This window comes from Numida meleagris, chromosome 12, assembly GCF_002078875.1.
Source record: "Numida meleagris isolate 19003 breed g44 Domestic line chromosome 12, NumMel1.0, whole genome shotgun sequence".
In the NCBI taxonomy this organism is placed as follows: domain Eukaryota; kingdom Metazoa; phylum Chordata; class Aves; order Galliformes; family Numididae; genus Numida; species Numida meleagris.
This window is the reverse complement of record NC_034420.1, coordinates 6,308,589-6,334,689: the sequence shown is the minus strand read 5'-3', so window position 1 is coordinate 6,334,689 and position 26,101 is coordinate 6,308,589. Positions and strand designations below refer to the sequence as shown.

The window sequence follows — 26,101 nt, the reverse complement described above, 5'->3', positions numbered from 1 at the left end:
TTGGTAGCACAGTGGGGAGTATCCTCTCCTTACAACACTCAGCGGGATATGGGGTCAGGGAAATAGCTGAGCACAAGTCAGAGGTCAAAATACAGACCCTCAGCTTTTGATGATGACACATATCTAAAAGAGAAGATGAACCTTGAATCAAGGGAGCTGGAAACAGCTTGTCAGGTATAAAATGACTGCAGAATAACTCTACATGGTGGAAAAAACAGAGAGAGGACCTGCTTTAGAAAGAAAAAGTGTTTTACTATCAGGAAGTATTGCAGCAAAAGGACAGAAAAGACATTACACATAATGCTTCAAAAAGAACAATATTCATCTAGACCCCAAGCCAGCCTGTAGAGAACTGGATTCAGAAACCTCTGTTTTTACACAAGTGTTGTTCTGCATTGCAACCCCTCTTTCCCTTCCTTTTCACATATTAGTAATAGAGATGGCAGAAATATGAGGAAAGATTTGTGTGCTAAGAAGCTTGAGATGATCTAATGAAAGGCATAAAGGGTGATGTAAGCAATACATCTGTTATTTGTAGGAACAAACTACAAAACAGCCAACGCAATAACTGTACTAAATTATTGGGCTTATTTAGGTAGTGTGTAAAAAAAAGAGATGCTCAAGAGTGATTTCTGACAGCAGCATTCAATATAGGAAAGGGAAACGTTCTGATAATTAGAATACACCTGTAGCAGCTGTAAAAGGAGCTCTTAATTGCATCTGTGTAGTAGCTGAATCCACGCCTCTAAGAGAGTAACGGAAATATGCTTGATGAGCAGTGAAATCTGACAGTGGCCCATTTATCTAGATCAGTTAGTTTTCACTGAAGCCATTCAATATGACAGAATATGGTGTGGTATTTTATGGCCAACACTGAACAAACAACAATCTCAAAATTTGTGAACAAGTTTGAATTTTTGTCATCTGTTCTACTTGTACAATTGCTGATATTGACATCCCTGCACTATGTTCCCTGTCAGGAAGATATCCCTTGAGAGTATGCATGGTTTTTAGTTTCTTTAAATGATTCTCACTCAACATTATTTGTTTTTATGGACTACACCGCTCCCTGTATAAAGACGTTCATGTTCAGTTTAATATTGTAAGATGCAGCCAGAAAATATTTTCATAATATATTCTAACCTAGGAGGATCTTGCCAGATATGTATTGATTCTTGATTCAGTTTTATGCTCACTATTCTGTCCTCATATCTTTTATTGGAAACATTTTATGCCCCTTTTTCATATCCATGTTCATCTATCTTCTGTGTCTTGTTGTATTAAAATGTGTGTGTATTGGTTAATCTTGTAAGTTGTTTATGTGCCTGTGTATGAAGGCATTCTAGGATCTCAGTCGTACATACAAAATTGAAAACAGTTCACAAACAGTGCTAATGGTATACAAAGAGGTATGTATTTCAGTGTGAAGGCAATTAGAAACATGGATATAACAGAAATAACCAAGAAACTGGACGTGATCTGTTTTTAAAAATCAGCTGTAAAGCTTCTCTGCTGCCGTGGGTGGAAGGAGGGCTGAGCTGAGATTCTCCTGCTACATTCCTGAGCTGCTCCAGGGGTGATACTGGGACAGGGATCAACGCAGCCCCTGGGGCTCTCTCCTTCCCGGTAGCTCTGCTCTGCCTGAAGCCTGTGGCTGTGAAATTTGTCTGCACAGCATGGGAGCTACATACAAACATGCAGTTACCACTGCAGAATCACAATTGAGAAGGCACTTTGTGCAAATGTGGGAGCATTTGAAGAGAAGGGATTTTCTGGGTGAACTAGCAGTCCACAGCTTCAAGAAAAATAGGCTAAGACAGGATGGCCATTAACTGGAATATGCAAGTACTGTCAGCCACATGTTACGTGGCTTAGTATGCCAATTGTCAAATAACTGCTGTTTTCATAACTGGCTATGCCAGCTGCTAATATCGCTTCCTTAAAAGTTATCTCTGAACAGGTATGTTTCAAAGGGAACACATTTATACAAATACATTTTATTATAAGTATATTATCTTTCATTAGAGAAATCTTCCCCTTTGCATTCACATGGTCAGTGTATCTGTCTTACTCTTTCTTGTTCATTGAGAAGAAACATCATGATACATTGCCAAATACAAAAAAGGGGGGGGAGAGGGTGAGGGAGTAGAAAAATGTAGGCAAAAACAAGAAAATAAATCCCTGTTGGCCTTAGAAATGTATCACTTTTATTCGCTTTTACTAGAGTTCGTTTTGCTTTCAGGCATATGGTATGAGATTTGAAATTGAAAGTATGGCTTTTTCCAAAAATAAGCATTACTCAACTAATTTTATGCTATTTATTTTCATATTTAAGATGGGGAGGCCAGAAAGCACAAACACAACATTGGGGTGTAGTCACAGTAACGCAGAATCGCAGGGGTTGGAAGGGATCTCAGTGGACCATCAAATCCAACTCTCCTGCCAAAGGAGCTACCCTACAATAGTTTGCACAAGTATATGTCCAAATAGGTCTTGAATATCTCCATAGAAGGAGACTCCACAACCTCTCTGGGCAACACCATCCAGTGCTCCATTACCCTCCCACAAAGAAGTTCTTCTGCATGTTGGTACGGAATTCCTATGTTCAAGTTTTAGGCCATTACTCCTTGTCCTATTGCTACACAGCACTGAGAAGAGCCTGGCCTCATCCATTTGCCTCCCACACCCATTAGATATCTATAAACATTTATCAGATCCCCTCTCAGCCTTCTTTTCCCCCGGCTGAACAAACACAGATTACTCAGTCTTTCCTCATATGAGAGATGCTCCAGGCCCTTTATCATCTTTGTGGCCCTCAGCTGGACTCCTAGGAGATCCCTGTCTTTTCTGAACAGGAATCTAACAGAGAATCTTTTAACTGACACTGATTTTCACTTTGTTCAATTAATCCACCTGAAGACCATATGTAGTATATGCAAATATACAAGTGTTGAGGCCTAGACTGTGACACTAAAGCAGAATGAAACTCAAATTCTGCCTCTCAGATAGATATCCTAAATACTGGGAGAAATGTAACTGAACCACACAGTTCCAAATGTAAAGAAGTAGATAAGAAGTGCTTTTCTATATATTAAGACTGGAATCTTTCCACTGCATGGACTTCTGGCAAGTCTGTATTTCTATGATGCTTAATGTAATGCCTGTCCAACCGAAGCCAAATCCACTGGGCCATAACACAGAATGTAATAGTAACAGCTGGAATTCTCTTCTTTCTCTGTTGGGACTGTATTAATAGACCACATATGTGAAAATTAGGAACATGTATTGCAGTTATCATGTCTTCTCTAAACCATTTCAATGAACTCAACAGCATTCCCAAGGTGTGTGCCAACTTAAATACACAGAAGCACATTACAAAATGTCCATGACTGTGCTCAAACAGCAAACTTACCAGTAGGTACCTCGGTGTTCTACTTGCTTTTGATAGAATCTACAGCATTAGTTCCAGACACCCATGAATACTGTGCAAATCAGTTACGGGGTCACATCTTAATGTATGACTCTTATTTTGTGGGGGAAATATTTCATTCTACACATTTTGCAGCATCCAAGTATCAGCAGTACTGTGTCCCTTGCCTTTCACACAAGATGAAGCTCGATGATGCTTTAAGAGCCTCATGCATTCAGCTGCTATTTTGATAGACTGCAACACACAAATGAGAGAAAGAAATTGGTGGCTATCAGTTCATAGGCAAGCAAATCTGACAGAGATCTCACTAGCTACCACATAGCATTTCTTAGCCTAGAGCTGGCAGCTATCCCCAGCAGGTAGCAAAAGCTCTCTGAGATACAGGTGGCTGAGGCTTCTCCAGGAAAAACCACAAGATCTGCATCATTGCAGCGATGTGTTCAGTGCCACATCCCTTGAAAAGGGAATCTGCTTTATTTTCCTTTGCTTGAGTGCACAAATGCACAGTTTGAGGAAGAACCTCTTTGTTTTCCAAGTTCTCGAAAGCAAATTCAAACTGCATGTTTTTAAGCATCTCACCTTTTCCAAGCACCTCAGTAGCTTGCAACTGATGTATTACATTTTCCCTTTATTTTTCACGAGGAAATGTTTGTAGTCTTCCCCTCATCTTCCTTCCACAAGAAGGCAGCTGCATTTTTTCATTAGTGAATTTACTGTGCCAGTAAATTGCTCTTGCAAACATACTACAAACACTGTTGTACAATCTCAGGGCTGCAAAACCAACCAACCAGAGAAAAATCATTTTGCATCATCAAATATTAAGTTGGTCGAAATTTTGACCAACAGCCATATAATGGTACAAGATTAATTGCCATGTGTGGTTTTATTAAATATTATCCATTTATAATTAAAAATGAGCTTGTATTATGAAGAAAATTATAAGAAGAAACGAAGCGGAATTAATTTTATATCACAGTTGAAAATGCAAATGATATTTTCTTGCCTTTTACCAGGACCACCTTTTTAATTCAGAAGTAAAATTAAGTAAGAATTAGAATGAATTCAAACAGACCAATTATTAGTATTATTTCATGACAGTAGCTGTAGTGCAAGAAAAAAAAAGACTCTCTGTGCTTCACAAAACCTCTCTATTACTCTACATCTGTGTTTGGATCAAGAGGATTTTAGAAACATCAAAAACAAATCAGAACAAAACATATACTATAAAAAGAAGTTTACATGAGGAGTTACAGAACGAATAGGGCCAGAAGCAAAAAAATCCGCAACGTAAAATTCCAGCAAAGAAGAAGTCCAGGTGCTGGCAGCCAGCAGGAAACATCTACAAGGTAGTTTTGCAAACTGAGGAGTATAGAGCAGCTCATCGCAAGTGGAGAAATGCACTTCTGCACAGTCTAGTTTCAGGCATATTCCCATGGGAAGTCATAGCCTTCTAAAACATTTTTTATTACTTGTTTTGCAACATATGGGTTGTGAGCAGACAGAAGAAAACAGCATGCTCTGCAAATAAATGTCATTTTTAAGAAGGACCATGTGTGCAATTAGGAGATTCCCAAAGGAAATAAGTGGGGTTTAAAAACTACTCCAGTGTCTTTGGGCTAGGAACCAATGACACAGTTCAAACCATAAAAAGATAATCCTGATTAACAGTGCCTCTGAGGCAGAGATGAGAGAAGGCACTGGTGGTGCCCAGCTGCACGGCTCGCTGGCCAAAACCAATAGAACAAGCTATCCTCATTTTTCAGGTGTGATGAGTGATTCTCCCTTAAACACTCTTTTAGGATTACATATATAGTGTTCAGTTCCAGCTGTCCTCAGTGAGGCTCCTATTGCCACTGGCGTAATACTCTGTGGACTGCATGGTCTAGAAGAGACTCCAGAAGGACTACTCATTTCATGCATCCCCCTTCATCAGTCTCACCTCAAAGCACAGTATTGTTACTTCTCCTACCAGAGTATTAAAAAGAGAAAACACATTTAGTTATTTGCAACAGAAATACAATGATATTATCTAGAGAACAATAAAACACTCCATGTTATTCTAATCCAAAGCAAAACTGACGGTATTCATTGATTCAGCTTTTTTTTTTTTTTAAATACAAGGTATTCTAAGTAATTATTTGTATTCAGCGCAAGCCTCCATCAGCTTACAGCTTGGGTTGCTGTTTGCTGCTCCCCTTCCCCACATCTAACTCATCTGATCTCTATTTCAGTGAGAATTTGCCCTAGCCACTACTCTGAAAGGTATCCCATGATTAGGGTTCTTCATACCTGAACTGTAACCTGTAACTAATATCTTTCCAGCTGAAAGAACATTTCCATTTCCATTACTATTTATTTTTCATCCTGTGCTGTGAAAATGGCGTATGTCTAATAATCACTTCTTACAAATAATTTCTGTGATGGCTATTTGTCCACTCAAAATAGACTGATACGGTTGTTTATAAGGTGTATTAAAGAGTCTTCAGTATTCTGAAAAATCTCAGTCAATGCTGACCCAGTCTGGCACTGAATCAGTGGCCAGACACAAGAGCTCTGCATTCACTGCAATGAACTTACCTTCAAGTATTATTGTGTCTCTTTTTTAGTGTCTGCACATATCTCGGGGAATATTTATATCCATGAAAAATGGCATTTAAGCTTTCAAATAGGTGTATTTTTCTCTGAAAGAGATGCTGTGAACAGGTCCTGTGAGATCACATTTCTTGTTGTTCCCTGACTCAGTTATCAAATTGTCTGAAGTGAGAGATGGAAAAAACACTTCTGCCTTTTCCTCTAAATGCCAGTCAGAAGATGATGGGTTGGACTCACAACTGAACTGTTTATGAGTGTAATTTTGTAAAGACTGCTGTGGTATGAGCAGCAATAACCCTGATTTAGGAAAGAATTATCTTTCAGAGTAGTGCTACAGCATATGTTTAACTTGAAAGCTACTCTGCCCATTTCTTAATTTAACCAGGTTTAAGCATATGACTCAGTTCTTGCTGAAGTGTTTTCTTGATCAGAGAAATATTTACATATTCAACGTGCTTATTGTTCTTCTAGAATACGTTGAAATCCTACTATTACTATTTCATTGCTCAATGAATCAAATGCTGTCATGGGTTTACACTGGAAACATTCAGGACCCTTCTCAGCTGCATGTAAAGGTAAGAAATAGCCACCATATAGGTTTTCACATAAACCAAATTAAAAACAAAATCCTGAAATTCTCAATGAATTTTCCAGAAGTGGGTTTCCCTTCCCCCAATGATAGTGTCATTTTTTAATATGCAATTCAGACAGAAACTATGTTCTAGATCAAATTTTCCAATCTATATTGAATAAGATTTTCTATATTTTCTACAGCACTTTGTTAGCAGCATCATCTAAGCAAAGAAGTACCACTTCTGTTTCATCTTGCAGTGTCAGTGCACAAAGCCATTCCCTAACACTGTCTCATACACCCACAGAGTACTCCCCAAATCCTCATCTCCCACCTTCTTGCAGCTGCTGCTGTAATCACTGAGCCGCTGACAAATCATATCACAGTAAATTGAGTTTTTATCATATTTAATTTAATTCTGGAGTAATTTCTTTTAAAGCAAACATTTCTCACATCTTGATAAAGTACCTTTTCTGCAGAGCAGAACTCCTATATTGAAGCACAAATTGAAATCAGAGAGCTGCATTCATTCAGAATACCACGCTTGGAGCGCATGCTGTAACATTAGTTTAACTCTGGTACAATTTCATAATAACAACTGCCTTTTCTATGTAATAAACTGTTAGACATGTACAGATTAAAGCCATCTTAAGCCACTGAAAGGAAAAAGACTGTTTTTGGTATACAGGCAGCGATACCAAGTTGGATACCAGAAAAAGATTGAAGTTCTTCACCAAAGCGTGGTGGGCATGGAGTGAGCTCCCCACAGCAGTGGGCACGGCCCCAAATTGCTGGAGTTCAAAGAGCATTTGGACAGCGCCCTCAGAGATCGAGACTGATTTTTGGGTGGTCCTGTGTGGAGCCAGGAGCTGGACTCGATGATCCATACAGCTCCCTTCCAACTCGGGACTTTCTATGATTCTACAACCCCTATTAGGCCAGCACTCTGGAAGCAGGGCTCCTAAGATAGGGAAAGGTGACCACACTTGTGTTATTTTCTACCAGCTCCTAAGTTACTGTCACAGCACGCTCAGTAAAAGCACATTTGACATTACTGAGCTTCATGACAGGCCACTACGTAATTTATTCCCCACTCATTCAGTATTTGCCCTTGGTATTTCAGGCCTTACTTCTGTTTGCAAAGTCCACTAACGTGAAGGGCTAGTGTCCTGATGCATAGACTTTTATAAGTTAAATTAAATGCTACAGCACATTATGTCAGCTGAAATAATGTGCCCTGCTTATGTCTTAAAAAGTGACTCGTTTGGTAAAGAATGGCTCTGCTGAGAAGTTACTTTGTAAAAATGGTATGGGGATTCTACATTACATTGTGATGAGTGACATACATTATACTTGCTCAGGTGACAGACAATTACTTTTCCTTCTCTGCCACCTTCAGTTTTACCTGACAGTCAAGAAAATTTGTGTTGAAAGCTGAGGCAGGCAGAGATCTGCCCAGCAGGGCCAGCCCATGCTGCACTTCCACAGATGCAGCTGGAGTAAAGTGGAAGCAAGTTAAGAACAAATTAACAGGCATTTAGAAACATATTTGTAGTATTAACTTCAGGGTAGTAAGGCTATTTCTCTAGTCTTTCTTTTTGATCAAGAGGGAAGCAACATTCCCGTTGCAGCCCAATCACTGCCATCTGCCAGAGCCCAGGCAGGTGCTGCATCCAAATGAACTCAGGCAGTGCAGACAGGAGCACAGGCTGGCCTATGCAACAGACTAAAATTACCTGTTTGAAGCACAGTGTTGGGTGGTTTGTCCAGCCTGCTGGCAGCAGTCCAGGCAGTATGAACGAGACCTGGGTTTACTGCCCATGTGAACAGGAGAGATATCGCACCGACACGAGGCAGTCACATAGCTGCCATAGAGTACAGGTACTGAACGTGAATTTTTCTAGAATTGGCAATGGCATTTCCTACATAGACACCTCTCTACCTACATAGAAATACACTCTACTATAGGTACAGCTGAAAAATTGCTGCTTTCCTGTTGAGATGCATGAAGTTATTGGGGTTACTCTGGGTGAAAAATGGCATACACGTTCAGCAGTTCAGCTGCAGCAATTCGCAGACCACAGTTTTTGAGAACATTTTTTTCTGGATTATGCTGGATAAATTGTAACAGTATATGACTAGCAGGATGGCATTCAGACTCCATGCCAGGTAGACTGGACCACAAGTTCCCGCCGTAAAATAGCTCTGCCAGTTTTCTCTCTCCTGTGATTTAAAAAAGGATCACAACCTCTCAAGTCAACTTTCTAAAAATGGTATACATTAGTATTATTGCCTTGATTTTAAATTGCTGGAAACCTACTTCATTAATGATGTCTTCCTCAAATCTCACTGAAATCTGCATAAATCCCTACACTTCAGCTGAATGCAAGGGGTTAAAATGCTCTCAAACCAGCGTAGCAGTGAACCAAAACGGCGCTCACAACCTCAGTCCCACTTCTGCCTTGACAGAGTCCAGCACAGATACATTCACACAATAATATGCTGAAAAAATATTTGACCTTGCAAAGTCCCACAACTAAATGCAGTCTAGGAAACAGGCTAGTTGATGTATATAACAGTTTTTGTATACACAGTTTTGCATTTTTTTTTTTTGCAGAGGGGAAGTGAGATTGTCATTGATTAAGAAATAATCTAAGGGCAGAACAAGCCTTGGCATCCTATTCTGCTAGTTCTTTTTTTTTTTTTTTTTTTTTTACACTTTTTTTTATACCACCATTCACTATGTATTTTTGCCAGCAATGAACAAGATGAATAGTGTGATTGTGCACTGACATTCATTGATGCTGAACATTTACAGAGACCAAACAGTGGATGTGAGCACAGTGAGGTGGTAGGTGGTGCATTTCAGCAGTGGTGACAGCAATGTGAAAGACAAGACACGTTCTGGACAGCCATGCACAGCTGTGACAGTCACACCACTTAATGAAGAGAATCTAGATCAGCTCATCCACACAAATTAGCTAATGGTGGTGACTATGTTGAAACATTGCATTTTGTAGTGAGAATTTGCTCTATCAAACAGTTCTATCGTGCTTTTTGTATCTATTGTAGTTTTCATGCCTAGGAGCTCCGTTTCCAATTGAATTACAAAGGAGGCATTACTTTCAGAGCGATGTATGTATATCCCATGCAGAGACATAGCCGAAGTAATAGATGCATTGCATCCTACTGAGGATACAGCGACTGGAGAGGCATTGATACTACTGATAACACCATTATTAAATTGTTTGAATGTCAGTGCTACGATGAGATACCAGCTATGTGCAATCCTGGTAGAGCATGCTTCTGTTTTCCTTCTTTCTCCCTTTGGAGAGGAACCAGAGAGTACCTGTTACACAGCTAACACGCTAGACATGCTCAGAAACATGCAGCCCTCTCTACTCCTGATAACACACTTTGACTCATGTAATCTGGTTGGGTACTTTATGGCCCAGTTCAGACAACTTAAATCTAGTCAGTGTTTCAGCTTTCAAGACAATGAGAAAATTAATGAGATTACTCTGACTTCCTCATTTAATCCTTTTTTTCCCTTCCACCAGCTCACATGCCGACTCAAATTTTCTTGTCAAAATTCACAGAGCGTCTTCTAATTAAAACTTGGAATAAAATGGGGATCAATTCATTTGGAGTCAAAGAGCAATGTTACATTTTCAGAAGAGCTTATTAAATAATTAATATGGGAAAAAAAAAATCAGGCAAGCTGCTCAGAAGTGAGAAGAACAGAGGTTTTTAAAAATGCAGATCTGATTACTGAATTAAATGATCTAGAACAGAAAACTGTCACGTACAAAGAACAGGAAACTGTTCTAAAACACGGTCCTCATTTAAATTGTTATTTGCATATTTGAGACCCATTGAAAGCTGTTACTGTACACCTAATTAATGAGCCATATATATTCGAACATCTGTATTTCACTCATCATTTACTTTCTTGCTCACTTGGAGAAAAAAACTCTTGAGAACATTTAAATCATTACCTAGTCAGAAGATAAAATAGCAATTGTCTGATAAAGGATCATCTCCTACAGGTATGGCTGGCAGCTGCATGACCTTCTGTTAGCGCCTATTTTCTGTCTCTCACACCATCAGCACACAAATACACTATGCTATCCGTATATTGTAAGGCACGTAAAATTCAATTTGATTTCCCCAGAGTGGAATTCCATGTAATTTCATAAAGTGCTACACTAGGAGATGCTTTGGATAAACGGATCAATTAAATACTGGTCACAGCTGGCTGCTTCGAACTATATACTGGTCGAAAAAACCTGATCGTTCCTTGCCTTCATCGCTACTAAATTGGAGATACCAGCCAGCTGTTCATGCTCTACCACTCTAGACCACAGACTCTTTAAGAAATAGCTGTTAACTGTAATGCATACAGTACATGATTTGGGTTTTTGATTTTCTTTTTTACTGTAACCCTTCTGCATAGCTGTTGAGCACAGAGAGCAGCCTGGAGTCTTGACCGAGACATTCTGACACTGGCAATTTAACAGTCACACTGCCCTTCTCAGCAGGGGCCTCTAAATCTAAACGAGGCAGGTCAGTGAAAGTGCTATAAGCAGGAGATAAACGTTTGGCAAATATCTCCAAGAAATGTGTCAGAAATTAAATAAAATTAGCCAGCGTGATAGTACAAACAGGAGGAGATCAAAGTGTTTTACTGATATTAAAAAGAATTGTAATAATCCCAGTGTCCAAAGCAAGACAGCACTGACGGAACAGAAGATTAACAAAAGCCTTTCACCCTCTACAAGCATATAATCCTGAACTTTATGTTTAACTGTGTATGACCGTCTATCACAAACTCAATGTCATACATGAATATAATTGAAGACCACTGAAACAAACATCAAGTCACGCTACTGCCATTTGACCTGTTTAAACTTTCATACTTACGAAATTCAATATGCACATGCATATTTCACACATTTCAGTGAAAGCCAGCATCTCATTTAATTTCTTCCAAGCTTACAGTAATGAAATGACTTTCCTGCCAGAATTTTTCAGTCACTGAGTAATTGAACTATATAATAGCATAGTAGTTTACATCTACCAAGAGAATTTACTCATTAGTTATCTAGCAGCTAACAGGAAATGAATGCACAAATCAAATGTCATCCTGAAAGAAGCAATACAAAGGAGGAGTTCATTTTTTTTCCCATTTGTGCCACAAAATAAAGAGTTATCAAGTAGGAGGAGCAGAGTGAGTGGGTTGAATGCTCTGGGTACCAACTCCAACGATTCCATATCCCTGCACCCCTCTTTTGTTCCAGGATGTAAACTATTTGCTCTACTCTCCCTGTTTAAGACATTACAGACATCTGCAAGAGGAGTCCATTCAATCCTTTCCTACAGTCTGAAGTATTCTATCAATTTTTATATATATACTCACAAAAACTTATTGAAAGTTTTAATTTGTTTGGAGGACAAACAAAAGTTAAAGAAGAATCACCTCATTTCCAACCCAAAAGATGAGTCCAAAGAAATACTTAGTACAAAATGTAGTTTTATATTCCTCTTCCAGCCACGTTACTTCTGAATATTCTTGCAGTTAAATGAACACCAGCCAAAAATAGTCAAGAATATAAGAAACCAAAATATATATAAAAAAAAAATCACTCTCAAGGTTTTTCTAAATATATGTTCAAGAGACAGGCTATTCTTCTCGAAAAATGACAAAGCAACATGTGGGAGAGAACCCTCCAATGCAACATAAAGCGGCAAAATACCACAGGTATCTTGAAGTTAGATAGCTTTCTTATGTCTAACATAGTTACCTAATACTCAGGTGTATATTTTTGAAGATTTTTGTTTTCAATTTTGTTTTTCAGGGTTATGGGGTTTTTTTTTTGCTGGGAAGTATATTATTTGTTAATTGAAATAAAAATAAACTGCTGAAAAGTTGCTATCGGTGAGTACTAATATCTCACAGGAAAGTAGAAGTTGTTTTTTAAAATTCCACATGAATAGGTATTTTACAAATCATAAAAGCATACTGCCATCAGCAAATGATGCATCTGCTTTCTTAAGATACCTTTATATATATATGTATTTTTTTTTTAAAGGAAGGAAAAATAGTTTGAGAATACAACAACAGACCACAAAAATAGTAGCTAATTTCCATCTATATATGTATTTTCACAGAAATGTACTCAGTTACTTTTCTGCTCTTATTCCATAAAGTTTCAGTAACTTACAGCAACCAAATTCTCAGAGTAAAAGCTTAAAATTTTAAAGAGCATTATCTACAGCCATTTGGGATCAAAATTATTTCCTAATTCTGGGAAAAAAAAAATCATTAGTACAATAATTATGTTGTTAACCACAGAAAGTGGTTAATTTAGTTGCTACAGGCAACATAGTAGATCTGTACTGGTGCTAAATCAGTTTTTCCTCCCTCCCCATCAAGATTATCCATACTGACCTTCAGAGAAGGATTTAGCAGCCACTAAGTCCTCATACACAATACACGAATCCCTTTCAGATCTTCTGACATGACACCAGATGAATGTTCCTTTGGAAAGGGAACACAATTTTCAATCGCCAACCTAGGAAAACAACATCTTTTTCTTGGTCTTCCATGGACATCATAGTCATCTGAGGACTTGCAGCAAAGTGCTAGAACAAATAATGAATCAGTTGACAGTAGTGCAATACAAGTCAAAGCTCCGTCACCTTAGCTACAACTTCTGCCTCCTTTACTCACACCCTATAACACTGTCTTTGCTCCAGCTCACTAAAAAGGATCAGGCTTGACAGCTGAAAGTACTGAGAAACATCTTTTTTTCTACCACCTCTTTTTATACCTTTGTCCCAGTTCACATCTCAGATGGATTAAAAAGATAGGCAGGCATCAAAATTACTGTCTCTGGCCCTCATCTTCTGGCATCAATCTGTTAGTGCACGCTGAGATTGATTTTCCCCATAATTTCAGAATGGACAATTGGGTACATTAACAAAATGAATACTATCGTAAATATGAAATATTACCCTGATAGCCATTTGCATTGTGAAGTAAATGTTATCTTGCCACAAGGTAACACTTGTTAACGCTCCATTTTTCAGTGTTTTATAATTCAACTGTAATGCTCATGGCAGACTGCACTTGGCATAGAGATATAGGCAGCAAAACGTATTATACATTTGCATAACCTATAGGAGTTTAAGAAACAAAAGAGCAAATGTTTTCTTTGTGGTAGCTGATTACTTACCTAGAAACACTTGTTTGAAATCCCTTGTATTTGTGGGTTTGAGAAAAGAGCTAGCATAAGAATAGCAGATTTATTTTACTGCCCATGTAAAGCTCAAGCGCAGCTGTTGCGTTACAAAGTGAAAGGGAAATTCTGGCCTATTATATAAATGAAAAAACTCCCACATCAACTGCTTGTTTGCAAGTGCTCCTAGTTATGGCTGAGTACCACAGCATTGTCTGTTCATTTCGGTGCCTCTTGCCTGGTGTCTCCACGCCACAGAAAGTTTTAAGTGCAAGTGAGCACTTACATAAATTTTATTCTCTGAGCTCTATTCCTTATGCAATAGACAAAATCCACAAATCATTCATCTACCTTGATTTTCCATCACATGCCTAAATCATACGTATCTTTTAAAGGAATAACCAAGTGCCTATATAATTCCTTTAACTATATTCACAGTCTGTACTAACCTATTTCAAATACTTGTTTACAGTTTGGAGAGTTGTGAAAGTACTCCTTAGAAAACAACCAAGTAGCCCAGAATGGAAACACTCATGGGAAGCTGAAGAACAATGATCTAAGAATTAATACACACCACTTATTTCAGTCGCAAACTCTGGAACAGGAAAAAATAATTAGGAAAAAAAAAAGATACTTGATTTGTCATGTCCACTACAAAAACAAACAAACACAACAGTGCCCCAGGAATTTCAAGCTGTATGGCTAAACACATTTTGAAAAGAAAGATGAGCTTGTAGAGAGTATTTCAAAAGCTAATTAATGTAACTAAGGACAACCCATGCAGCCTTAATAATAAGAGTTCATGAGTTATGTACTTCAATTAAGCAAACATATAGACCCATGTATTAGTGATATCTACTCATAATAAGGTGGACCCTATTAGTCTCTATTAAATAGTTCTCTATTAAAACAAAACTATTGGTTACAACCAACAACACAAGAAATTAAGTGACATAGCCATTGTCAAAAAAACAGTATGATGGGCAGAATGAAATCCAAATTCCTTATTATTCCACTTCCTTTACTGGTCCAGTTGGTTGATACAGTAGGCTGCAGGCTGTTAGAGGCGTAGCCAGACATGGTGTGAGCACACTCGGGTAACCTATGAAATGTACTGAGCTAGAATGAAATATGCTCACTCTAGCCAATATTAATTCCTTAATAAAATAAATAATTACTGCATGGTCAACATTTCTCTGTATGGTTTTAGTACTACAAAACAAAATACCCTAGAGCAGGGAAATTACATTTTTGATTAACTGTTTCTCAAAAGATGATAAACAGCAAGTAAAAGAAAGGAGGCAAACCAGTGGTCCGCAAAATTATTTCATGAATAGGAAACAGACAGGACAACTAGAAACTGACAGTTATTCAGCAGCAATGCTTGGCTGACAGGTCAGTTGGAAAGGAGATGCAACTGTATTTATGATGGGATTCTATGTGAGGGATCATTAATCTCAGCATAAAAACTGTCTAACTCCAAATCAAAGTATTTACAGACTGGAAAGATTTCCTGTAAACTGCATGACATTGTTCTTGTTGTTTCTGAAATTGGAAGAAACTCAGATCAGTTACTTTTCAGAGAGCTGTCTAGAATTTGATGTACAAAATACTACCAAAAGAGATAAGAAACAAGAAAAATGATACTATACAGGAAAAGCAACCAATTTGTCACATCATTTTGCTATCTCTAGTCACGTTAAGTGAATGATATACTATTAATTGACACAGGGATATATTTAGCAAGGTGATTAGGACATAGGTAAGGTTGCAGACACTGTATATGTAACTTTTCTCAAACGGAAACTGTTGGTGACCCACAGTCTGAGGTTCTAAGTCCTACCAACACTAATTAAAAGAATCACAGACTTCCATGAACTTTTTGAAAACTGTATTTGATCTAATAAAACAAACCAACAACTTCTTAAGGTATGTACTTCAGAATTAAGCTGGCGTGGGAGAATAAAATTCAAGAACCACAAAAGAAAAATAAAGAAGACTGCCTGATGCAGCGTCTCACATCTAAATGTGTTACCATCCAGTGAGTGAAGAAACACATCAGACTGTAGGCAGTGAATTGAATTTTGGCAAACAAAACAAGTCAACAGGATAATTTGAACCATGACATTTACATCCAATAGCAGGGAGTATCATCATCTAGGATAAAGCCGTATAGTTGTCATGTCACCAAAACAACGTGCAGATAACAGAAATGTTAGCAAAAAGTTTAATCTTTTCAGAAAAAAAACAAACAACGATCTCAGAAACACAAACACCCAATCAACTGATACATCCACATTAATATTTTAGTTTGGCTCAGGAATGCAATTTCACAACCAACACTTCTAGATATTGCAACTTAACACACTTAGATGCGCATTGCAGAGTTCTCTTAGAGTGTACAAACAACATGTCTTTTGCAGGAAATTAACTTGGAAAACAACTCTCAAGGAATACACACTTCTGCTAATATCCAGTTCATGACACATTTGAAAGCCAGGTCAAGGTGAGCTACTCAGACATGCATTAGCTGTACATGGGTCCTCAATAACAACAGTTTTGCTTTCTTGACCAATGCTGTTAATTATACTATCTATTACAATAACCACAGACGACACATAGAAATTCTGTCTGAAGAATCTTCCCGACATATGTATGTTTGAATTGTATGTAGCAGGATGAACAAGAAGTAAGGTGTCTCTTGAACCAGCAGTGAAAACAACCATAAAAATGAGTTTAGAAGAAAGAATAAATAGAAATACAAATTAATTACTTAATTAGTTGAAAAAAGAAATGGGAAGAACTTCAAAGGAAATATGCGAAGGAAAAAAAGGAAAAACTTCGAAGGAAATCTTTCCCTTGCACTTCTTTCTTGTTTTTCAAGAGAGTTCATCTACTGAAGAAACCAGTACTGGCAGCTGAGAGCTGTTTAAGAGACAGGGATTCGGATTAGTGATGCTAAATGACAATATTAAGACTTCACTTTTTGCTGAAAGCTGGAAAGGATTTATTTTTTTATTAAGAAAATTGCTCCCCTTTGGCTACTGATGTCAGGTTCCCACACCTTAGTAGGAACTAGAACAGTTTTAAAACTCCTTAGGCTTTCATGTGAGTATTTAGGAGGGAAAAAAAGATAAGAACAAAAGCGCTAAATCTTAGCTTAGCGTGAACTGTCATACTAATAAACAAACTCTCAATTTGAAACAATCAAAAGTCTTCAACTGAATTATATCATCTTGAAAGTTTGAACACATGAATGCTGAGCAGTCTTTTCTTTCATTCTGTTGCTGTTTCAGAACCGGGCAGTTAACTCTTAACACTAATACAGCTACTTTGAAGCGAAAAGCTATTTCCCTTGGCCTACGTTAAAAGGTGTTTGATTGAGAAAGTCAATAAAACATACTTAGGGAAAACCAGAGTATGAAAGTAATTTCTTATAGTGGAAAATGACCTGAGATCATTGACCGTAATTTGCCTCCTTATTGACTGTTGCAACCTAAAGGTCAAGGTATGAATGAACCATGGAACACTTAACTATGGTGTTTCTTGGAAATTCTTATTACTTCCCAGATGTAATCTTGTCTAAGTCTACTGGAGTCAACAGTAAATGAGAAAGGATAAAGTGGCCTAGTCACTCTAAAAAGGGGAAAGACTGTAGTTTTGCCTTTTGTTTGACAATCTGTATGGTAAACAAAAGAAAAAAAAACAAACAAAAAAGCCCACAGATTGGCACCATATTAAGCCAGACTTGCCTATGAACACTAATAATTAACTCAGAGACTCTGGAAAAAAATATCACTGATTTCCAATAAATCATCTTCCAGAAAGACTAATTTAAATATTTTCCCATTCAATTGTGCTGTCTTTCATAGATGCATTCAGTAAATTTATAAGCTGTAATAAGCTTTTATGCTGTACTTGAAAAACAGGAATTAGCTGAGACCCTCAGAAATGTCCCATTATTTCAGTTTTTTCCTTCATAAAATTGTAATTTCATGGATTGTAGTCTCCATAGTTCTGATCTTTGGAAATGTAGTTTGTTGTTGGTTAGTTCTGTTGCTATATTTAATAAAAATAAGGAATAAATTCTTCTTGCCCTGATTATGAATTGCAGGAAAAAGCTTCAAAGTAGAAGATGAGGAGGAGGTGATATAAATTACTTCTAGACTAATAGGTAACAGCTAACCACAAGCATTTCAAAGGGCATCTGGTGAGAAGGGTATCCAAACACAGATAATTCCTAGCACATTGTTTAAAAAAAAAAAAAGTAGGTGAAATGTGAACAGCTACAGTCTATTATAGATTATCTGATATTAAGAGGATGCCCTTGTACTATTTTTATACCTCAAATTCATCTCCAATATCACCACTCTTTAAAGCAATAGATTAAGTTCTGCTCTGTGGCAGCTTGCCTGACAAGGAGGCTGTGGGATGTGTTCCAGACTCCGTGGCAGCCCATCAAGCTGGCTGCTGCAGCCCCCACAGCCCAAGAGCTTACCATGGAGATTTTCTCAGGCTAATCCCAAAGGAAATATTTTGGAAATGTCAAATTCCTAAAAACATCACACACAACTCTTTAGTTTCATTTGGGGAGAGAAAGGCTGTGAGGGAGTCAGTATTGGTGTCAGTCTTCCTTTATGTGAAACTTACTGTTACATTTCAGTGTTTGTGCTAGCTATTCCTAAAATAAAATAAAATAAAATAAAATAAAATAAAAAAAAAAGAGGAAGAAAACCCTCTGGTGCAACTTAAATTGGCAAAAAAACCCACAGTTGTTTAGAAGTTGCATTGTTGGACAGTACATCACACATATTTCTTTGAGCACTTAAAATGATCTCATTATTTGTGAAAAATCAAGATCATTTCCCATGGAAACTTCAAACAGAAAGAAGAATGCCACACTGAACACTGTTCACACCACACAGTTTTTCAGACACATTAATCTAGAGGTGACAGCAGTCACCTTGCTGCATATTACAGGCATGTTGCAACACTGACCCCATTGTCCAATCACTGCTGTGCCACAGCAATGAATTTCCAAAGGGTGCTTGAGTTGCTTCTGCCCTTCAAAACATTTGGTTGGAAACACTACTAAGATTTTCAGTTAATCTGTGCCAAAGACATTATAAAACCTCCATGTAACTCTTTAGGGACAAGTGTTTAGATAACACTCTTAAGCTGGTCAGTTTTTCAGTCTATTCTGTGTCCTGATGCTCTCTATAGAAACAATTTAGCTGATAGAATCAATGAAAAGAGGTACAAAACTGCTGATGACATAACGCTAAGCAGCAGCTCAAATAATTTAAGATGACACAGGAAGGATTACGAGGGACTTAGCCACTGAAAATTGCCAAGTGTTTGTTGGCATTCTGTGTAGATGGCTACGGAATTAGATGAGACATCTGAAGTAGGAGTTGAAGGACAGAGAGGTCTAAGGCAATATCCAGTTAAAAAAATAAAATCTAACAATAATGGACTGTTACTGAGAAGCAGTGGAGGCTTGTCCTCTATGTCAGCATAAAAAAATATATTAAAAAATGAATGAGGTGTGTGATTTTTGGATGGTCCATGACTTTATTCAAAGGCAAGGATAAAATATTAGAGGTTATAAAACACTTTAACTATGAAAACAAAAAAGAAACAAGTAGATCAGTGATTGGAAATATGTTAATCATGAGGGTTATTCTACCAGATCTGTGAGAAATGGTTAACGTAAGGCATAATGACATTCCAAGGAGCACAGCCTCCCTGCAAACTCCGTAAAATCTTTTTCTAGCTCACTTTAGAAAATATTAACTGAAGAAATTAGAATCTCATATATAGACCAATAGCAACGAGTACCACGTAACAGATCTTTGCCTTTGTTTACTCACTGATATCTATATTTGAACTGAGATCATGACACATTAAAACAAAATTCTTGATATAGTTTTGATTTGTTGCATACTTTCTCTGGAAAGTAAGATTTAGTGTGTTCATTCACACTGCATAAATATAACTAAGATGAAAAATTTTAGCAACAGAAATCAAAGCAGCACTAAGGGTTTCTGCCAGTGAGTTTCCCTTCATGGGAAGGGAAACTATGCTGAAGTTAGAATCTACAGTAGAGCCAAGAATATTTTAAGGATTGATGAAGACAGGCAATCAATGGAAGTGACTGTTTTTTCCCCCTCAGGGGCTCATTTTGATAAGACTAAACATATTCTTAATCTGGTCTTAACCCTATAGTTTGAATTTGCCCATAAAAATCCACTGAGCAAAACAGCTGTATCCTTATACAACCCATCCTTTCTGATGGGAGCCCACGCAGGGGCCATTAAGCACTTCAAAGTGCCCTTCTTCCTCTTCTCGCCAGGGGCTAAGCTTGGTACTTCCATGTGGTTGATACTGGATTATTTCTTCAAAATTCATATAAAATGCCATAAAGTTATCTGTGAGCAGGGAGTGGAAAAATTAGTGCTTTTAGCAGGCCAACACATTCCTGTTAAGGAGCAATTCACTTTTGATGACATAACATGTCACATGCATTCAGCACGACTTACTTGGGCAACTAAATCAGTTTGGGAACATACTTGTTTATTGGAGATTTTTAGGGTTAACCAAGGCCAGCCAGACACAGTTCTTGTGTGGAAAGCATCTCTGAGAGACTGGGGAAGGAGCAAGAGAACAAAGGAAACTCTTCCTGACTCCTTCCTTTCTAACTTTTCTTAAATTCTGTTTGGAATAAACACAGAAGACATCTGGTAGGTCAAGATGCCTCAACATCAGTGGGTTTAATGCAACCTGAAACTTGATATTACATCCAGAAAAAAGACAGCAAAATTCAGAATCTATAGACTCGTACAAATGGAATTTTGAAATTAAAACAACAATTTCTGAGGACAAGAACAAAATTTTAGCCAAGTCTTCAATTTGTGTAAAAAAAATCTTACAAACTCGGTGTAGACAACAAAAGAGCAAAAACAACATGAGATGGTCATCTGTCTCTCCTTATTAATAAATTGTAAACAGGTAGGGATTCTTCCTCAGATAGGCAGGTCAAAAGTAATTTCTCAACTACCCAGAAAATGTCAGTGACTTTCCTAGCCTCAGGTTTGCTGAGTAGGCTGTATTCTGTATTTCCAATAATCTCACCTTCTGGAGAAATGAAGTGAACAATAGCAGCAGACAGAAACCGCATTTCTAATTATTTTCCTGATCAGAAAATAAAAATTAAAAGCGTTACCATACAAGTCCTAAGTTCAATTTACTCCTTTTTTCTTTTTTTTTTTTAAAATGTATCTACAGGGTGCTTTGAATGAAGCATGCCTCTGAATGCTACTACCACAGCAAGCATTTGTTCTTTTCTTTCACTGTAGCATTCTTCTGGAAGTTTAATCAAAATTCTTTGAGGCTGACAGAAGTTAAACAATAAGGGACTCTACTCCTGGGCATATTGTTGGGTATGTAGCTAAAGTAGCTTAGATCTAACAACAGCATACAAGCTCCTGGGGAAAAACCACAGGTCTGCAGCAGCAGATATCTACAAAGACTGCTTTGAGTAAGCACCGAAATAATCATAATTTCCAGTTTCATACAGAAATTAAGGAATGGTCTTTCAAAGATGTAAAATGAAAAGCCTTCTCCCCCATGTGAAACTGCTAATACAGAAAAATAATATTTCAAGTACATTTACATTCTTACCACTTGGCATAGGTTCTCCTCCTCTAGAACCACACAATAGGAAACAGCCACATTGCCACTAAGGTAGGAATAACTGGCATCAGGATGGAGATTTCTTTCACTTGTTTCAGCCATACAACCTTTTAATTCATACACTGCTGTTCTGCCACCTTGAAGCAAAATACACCACCATACCAGAAACCTCACACTAAACCAGTTATATCACCAAACATTTTATAGCTCCTCCTGAACTACATGCTCCTTTTACCTACATAAAAGCAGTTATTCACTTTCACTCAAAGCTTTCTAGCCCTTTGCTTCCTTCTGTTCTCATTTAAGTCTGACAGGATTCAGGTGAAAACATTCCTTTCAATCTACGAGCTGTAGGTTACTGGAAGGACAAACTTCCTTTTCAGCCATTCTGACAGCACCCGAACAGACAGCACGATCCCTTCACAGCCTTTGCTTGCTGTGATCTAACTGATCACAGTTTAAAAGCATCTTCTAGTGCTTGTATGACCCACAAAGCCTTGCCAAAGCAGATGTAATTATGAACATACACTCTTTCTTCAGTAGCAACAGTCATAAAAGAAAATTTTCAGTGTTTAAAACAATTGCTTTTGTCATCCTTTCTTGAAATTATTCTAGTTTCCGTAAGGACTGGCTTTTAATATGGCAAAAGAGATCTCTGTGAACCTCTCTGTTTTGTTCTTCTCATATGCTGTGCTTTCAAGGGGATGCGTCAAGATGGGATTTATTCTTTCTGTGTGTATTACCTTTGCATATTCATGGAGATGATAGCGTTACAGCATAATAATTCCATTAAGTAGAGATCTTACATCCTAAATTTTAGAAATTAAATTTTCTCAGCTGCGTAAGATAAAAATATGAGAATATTAAGCAGGACAAATTATATTCAGTATACTTATACAATATTCCGGTTTCTTCATTCTTATAATAGGAGAGGAAAATGAAAATGCCACTGTTGTCTATCTTAAAGTTCAAACAGCCTCAAACAAAAGCACAGTTTATCATCAAAGACAGCTTTGGATACAAGCACTTTGAAACATAATGACCTAAAAGTATGTGTGCCTCTTAGCATGCTAATTGCTCCAATTCTGAGTAGTGATAAAGTTCTGCTTAGCTGTTCTACTTGCACAGCGCATGCACTACGTATTTAAAACCCAAAAAGCATCAGAAAGAGAATTCTAATTACATGTTTCATTAACTTTCAGAAAAATAGAATGCACTAGTGACTTTCAGGTGCCATAATAAATGCTGCTGGGTGCTTCTTCCTCCCCCTCTCTCCCCCCAAACAAATTTAGTCTATTTGGATAAGTTTCCCTCAAGCTGGAGAAAAAAATGTTCTGAAGAGAGTGGAAGGTAGGTACTTTCTTCATGTATTTTAGACCACTGTAGGAAAAGGGCAAATGGACCCTTTATATTTTACTTAAATAACCCTAGACACATAATATGAGCAAGGTTTATCTGAGTGTCATATCTGCTAAGGCAGATGTTGTTCTAAACAAGTTTTGAAGGTCTAGGGAAAAATACAGGGGTGGTGGGTTTTTTTACATTTTAAAGACTCCTCCCATTTGGCAGTTGGCCCCTTAAAATCTAACGCTCGATAATGCATTGACTCCATTTTAATTCAGTGTTTTGATTAATTCAACAGTAATATGTAGGCAAGCATATACGAGGTGCTGATGAAATAAACTATTTTTTCTAGTGTTCATATATTTCACAATATGTTCAGACAACCTGCCAAGACAACAAAAGAACACAGGGAGTTTTCACTACATGGAACTCAAAAAAGGTAATATTTGTAAACTAATGGCTTACATAAAGTTTTCCTTGAAGGAGAAGTAACAGCAAGTAATGCAATGCATTCTATAATCTCCAAAATTTCCCTTAAATCCTAAGGCTCAAATAGAGTTCTTTAACAAATTAAACAAGAATTTATGATGCATTAGTATAGTGCAGAAGAGTTTGTATAAAACAAAGTCTTTTAAATTTGGCTAAATTTCTTGACGGTTTTTTAGAGCCTCAGCTTTGCATCCTTCTGGAGTTAAACTGAGTCCTGAAACAGAATTTGCCCTGGCACCTACAGTATTTTAAGACAATTAGTAACAGGCAGGAATCTTTTCATAATTCTGTCAGCCAGAGAAGTATTAAGCATCAAGAAAATGGGGCACTTTTTTTACAAGCATCCATTGAAGACAGTCACAGAATCTCATCTCTTTTCCACCTGCCAACCACCACTACCTTTTCCCTCCCCTTAAAGAAATTAACTTTATGATAATTTTGTTCCTGCCTCCAATTCCTGACTTGATGAAGCTGTCCTAATCAGGAAACGTAAAGCTAAAAGTCAAGTGCAATCAGGGATTATTAGGCAAGAAATGTTTATTATGGTAAGTATTTAAAGATATAAAAACTAATGCCATACTAATCTAAAAAGCATATTCTTTAAAGAGAAAAGCATTTCACTTTCTTTGTTTTTGTTTACCACACAAATAACCAAAAACTGGGTTGCTATGCTCCTATTTTATAATAAGAGAGAAAATGTTTTCTACAGCAAGATTTAAGAAGAAAAATTTTCATGAAATCTGATATTGTCATTTATTGTGACAGCCTGCTAAGAAATCAAAGGCTGGTCAGAACTAGAAAGACAACTAGAAACCCAGGATTTGCCATATTTCAGATCACTATATAAGTACTTGGGCTGATGAAAAATGAAGAAGGAGTTCTATTTGTTATGTATGTACAGTATCTCTGTTCTGTCAATACTGGCTGTCAGCTCTGCAAAGGAAGATGATAGTAGATGATGCTCTGGACATTAGGGAGGAGGGCTTGGGAACTTGTAAGAAATTCAGATACAGCTTCAGACAACGTCACAAAATTCTGCATATTCTGAAGCACATCTCCCTTACACTTGGGAATGGAACAAAGGCAGACATTACTTCTTCTGCATCCAACTCTCAATTTAATTCAAATGCATTTAGTTTTGTTTGGTTTTCTAAATATGATGAGGAATTTATTCTATATATAGTACTTCTAGAGGCTAGACGTTCCAATGATAGTGCATTTCCCATGATATACAACTGGATTTTAGGCAGAAGGGAATATAACTGCATTGTGGGATATGTACTCTAGATGTATAGAAGATAGATGTATAGACTCAAAGAAAACTTGGTCCTCACAAGATCTGGAAGGATAACTGCTGTCAGGTGCCATGAGGCTCTCAGAAAGCAATGTAATTTCAAAATTCATAAAGAATGAGCTTCACCACTAGGATGTCAATAGAAATAAAAGATGAGAAAAGTTTGCTTGCTGCAGAACTTTGGGAAATCACGTTGCCCTCAGACAAATTGTGTTAAATTGTGCGATGGAGTTCAATTCCCATCTTTCCATAGGTGCTGACTGCGTATAAACTTATAATGGCCAAGCTGACAAAATGACAGCATTTCAGAGTATTTAAAGAATGACTTGTCTCTCCTTCCATCCCTTCCAGTATTCAATTTAGTATCTTTAAGTCCCTGGACAAAGCACCTGTAGTGCCCAGGCAATGTATTATGACAGGTGACAGAAGTTGATTATTTATGTGCTGCATGAGCAATGCATATTCTATTTTACAAATGCAGAAACAATGGTCAGTTTAAGCACACTTTTATAGCATACCAATACAAATTTCCAGTTTTCTCATTCTTTCCCTTCTCTTTTAAAAAAGATGAGCAGCAAGGATGCATGCATTGATGCCATCTGCCACCCACCATGGCACCACTGGCTGTGGCTCTGAGCCTTCCATTACCACCCAATGCTCAGTACAGCCTCAGCCTTTGGCTTCAATACCACCAGTGCTCCTATGGCTCGCACCAGCATCTCTGTGATGGGGAGATATAACAGACTGCCGGAAAGGAGCTAGTTGTTCCTGGCCACGAAAAGAGAGAGCTGTTCACTCTTTCTTACATACACAGAGATGAAAGTTTAAATTTTCTTCGTGAATTCTCAGAGGCAAAGGGACACCTTCATGACCCAACAACTGGATTTGATAAGTTAGATTATTATATTTTTCTGCATTTACTTAAAATATATTTTATGAGATATACATTTCATAAAACCTTTGCAAAATGACAATTAATTAGAATTTGTTTTTAACATGAGTTCACATTCTAAGTAGCAACAATGTAAAAATTGTACAAATACTGAAGATTTATTACCAGATTGGTAGAGATTGTTCATTGTTTCATATCTTAGCAATGATTGTTTGCAGCTCAAGCAACACAGACTGTAAAAATATGCAAAAATCCCAATTCTTTATTTGTGAGGCCTCAGGATGATAATAACCTGAAATGAGTTCCAACAATTTCAGGCTAAAATGAGGATCTTTGAAAAATATTTTTAATTCTTTTAAAGTTTCGGATGCTTATATTAAAATATATTAAAGAAATGCTTAAAAAAAAAGGAAAAATAGAGATTATTATTTTCAGTAGAGTTATGTTTTCCATTTGTATTGTATCAGATAAATAATTAACAACCAATGTCACCTGAAAGCAGTGCTAAAAATTGACATTAATGTATGATTTCAAAACTGAGTAATTGCATTTG

General features: G+C 37.3%; 2 long non-coding RNA genes across 2 annotated transcripts in view; both read right to left on the bottom strand.

The window, feature by feature from the left end:
- LOC110405408 overlaps positions 1 to 26,101 on the bottom strand; it is an 89,083-nt gene that overhangs the window by 46,282 nt on the left and 16,700 nt on the right. The gene's annotated exons all lie outside the window — the stretch shown is intronic.
- LOC110405409 lies at positions 4,700 to 21,756 on the bottom strand. The gene is made up of 3 exons (XR_002442864.1): positions 21,518 to 21,756; positions 13,045 to 13,238; positions 4,700 to 5,395 (listed from the first exon to the last, which is right to left on the bottom strand). It is a non-coding gene; the product is annotated as an uncharacterized LOC110405409 (long non-coding RNA).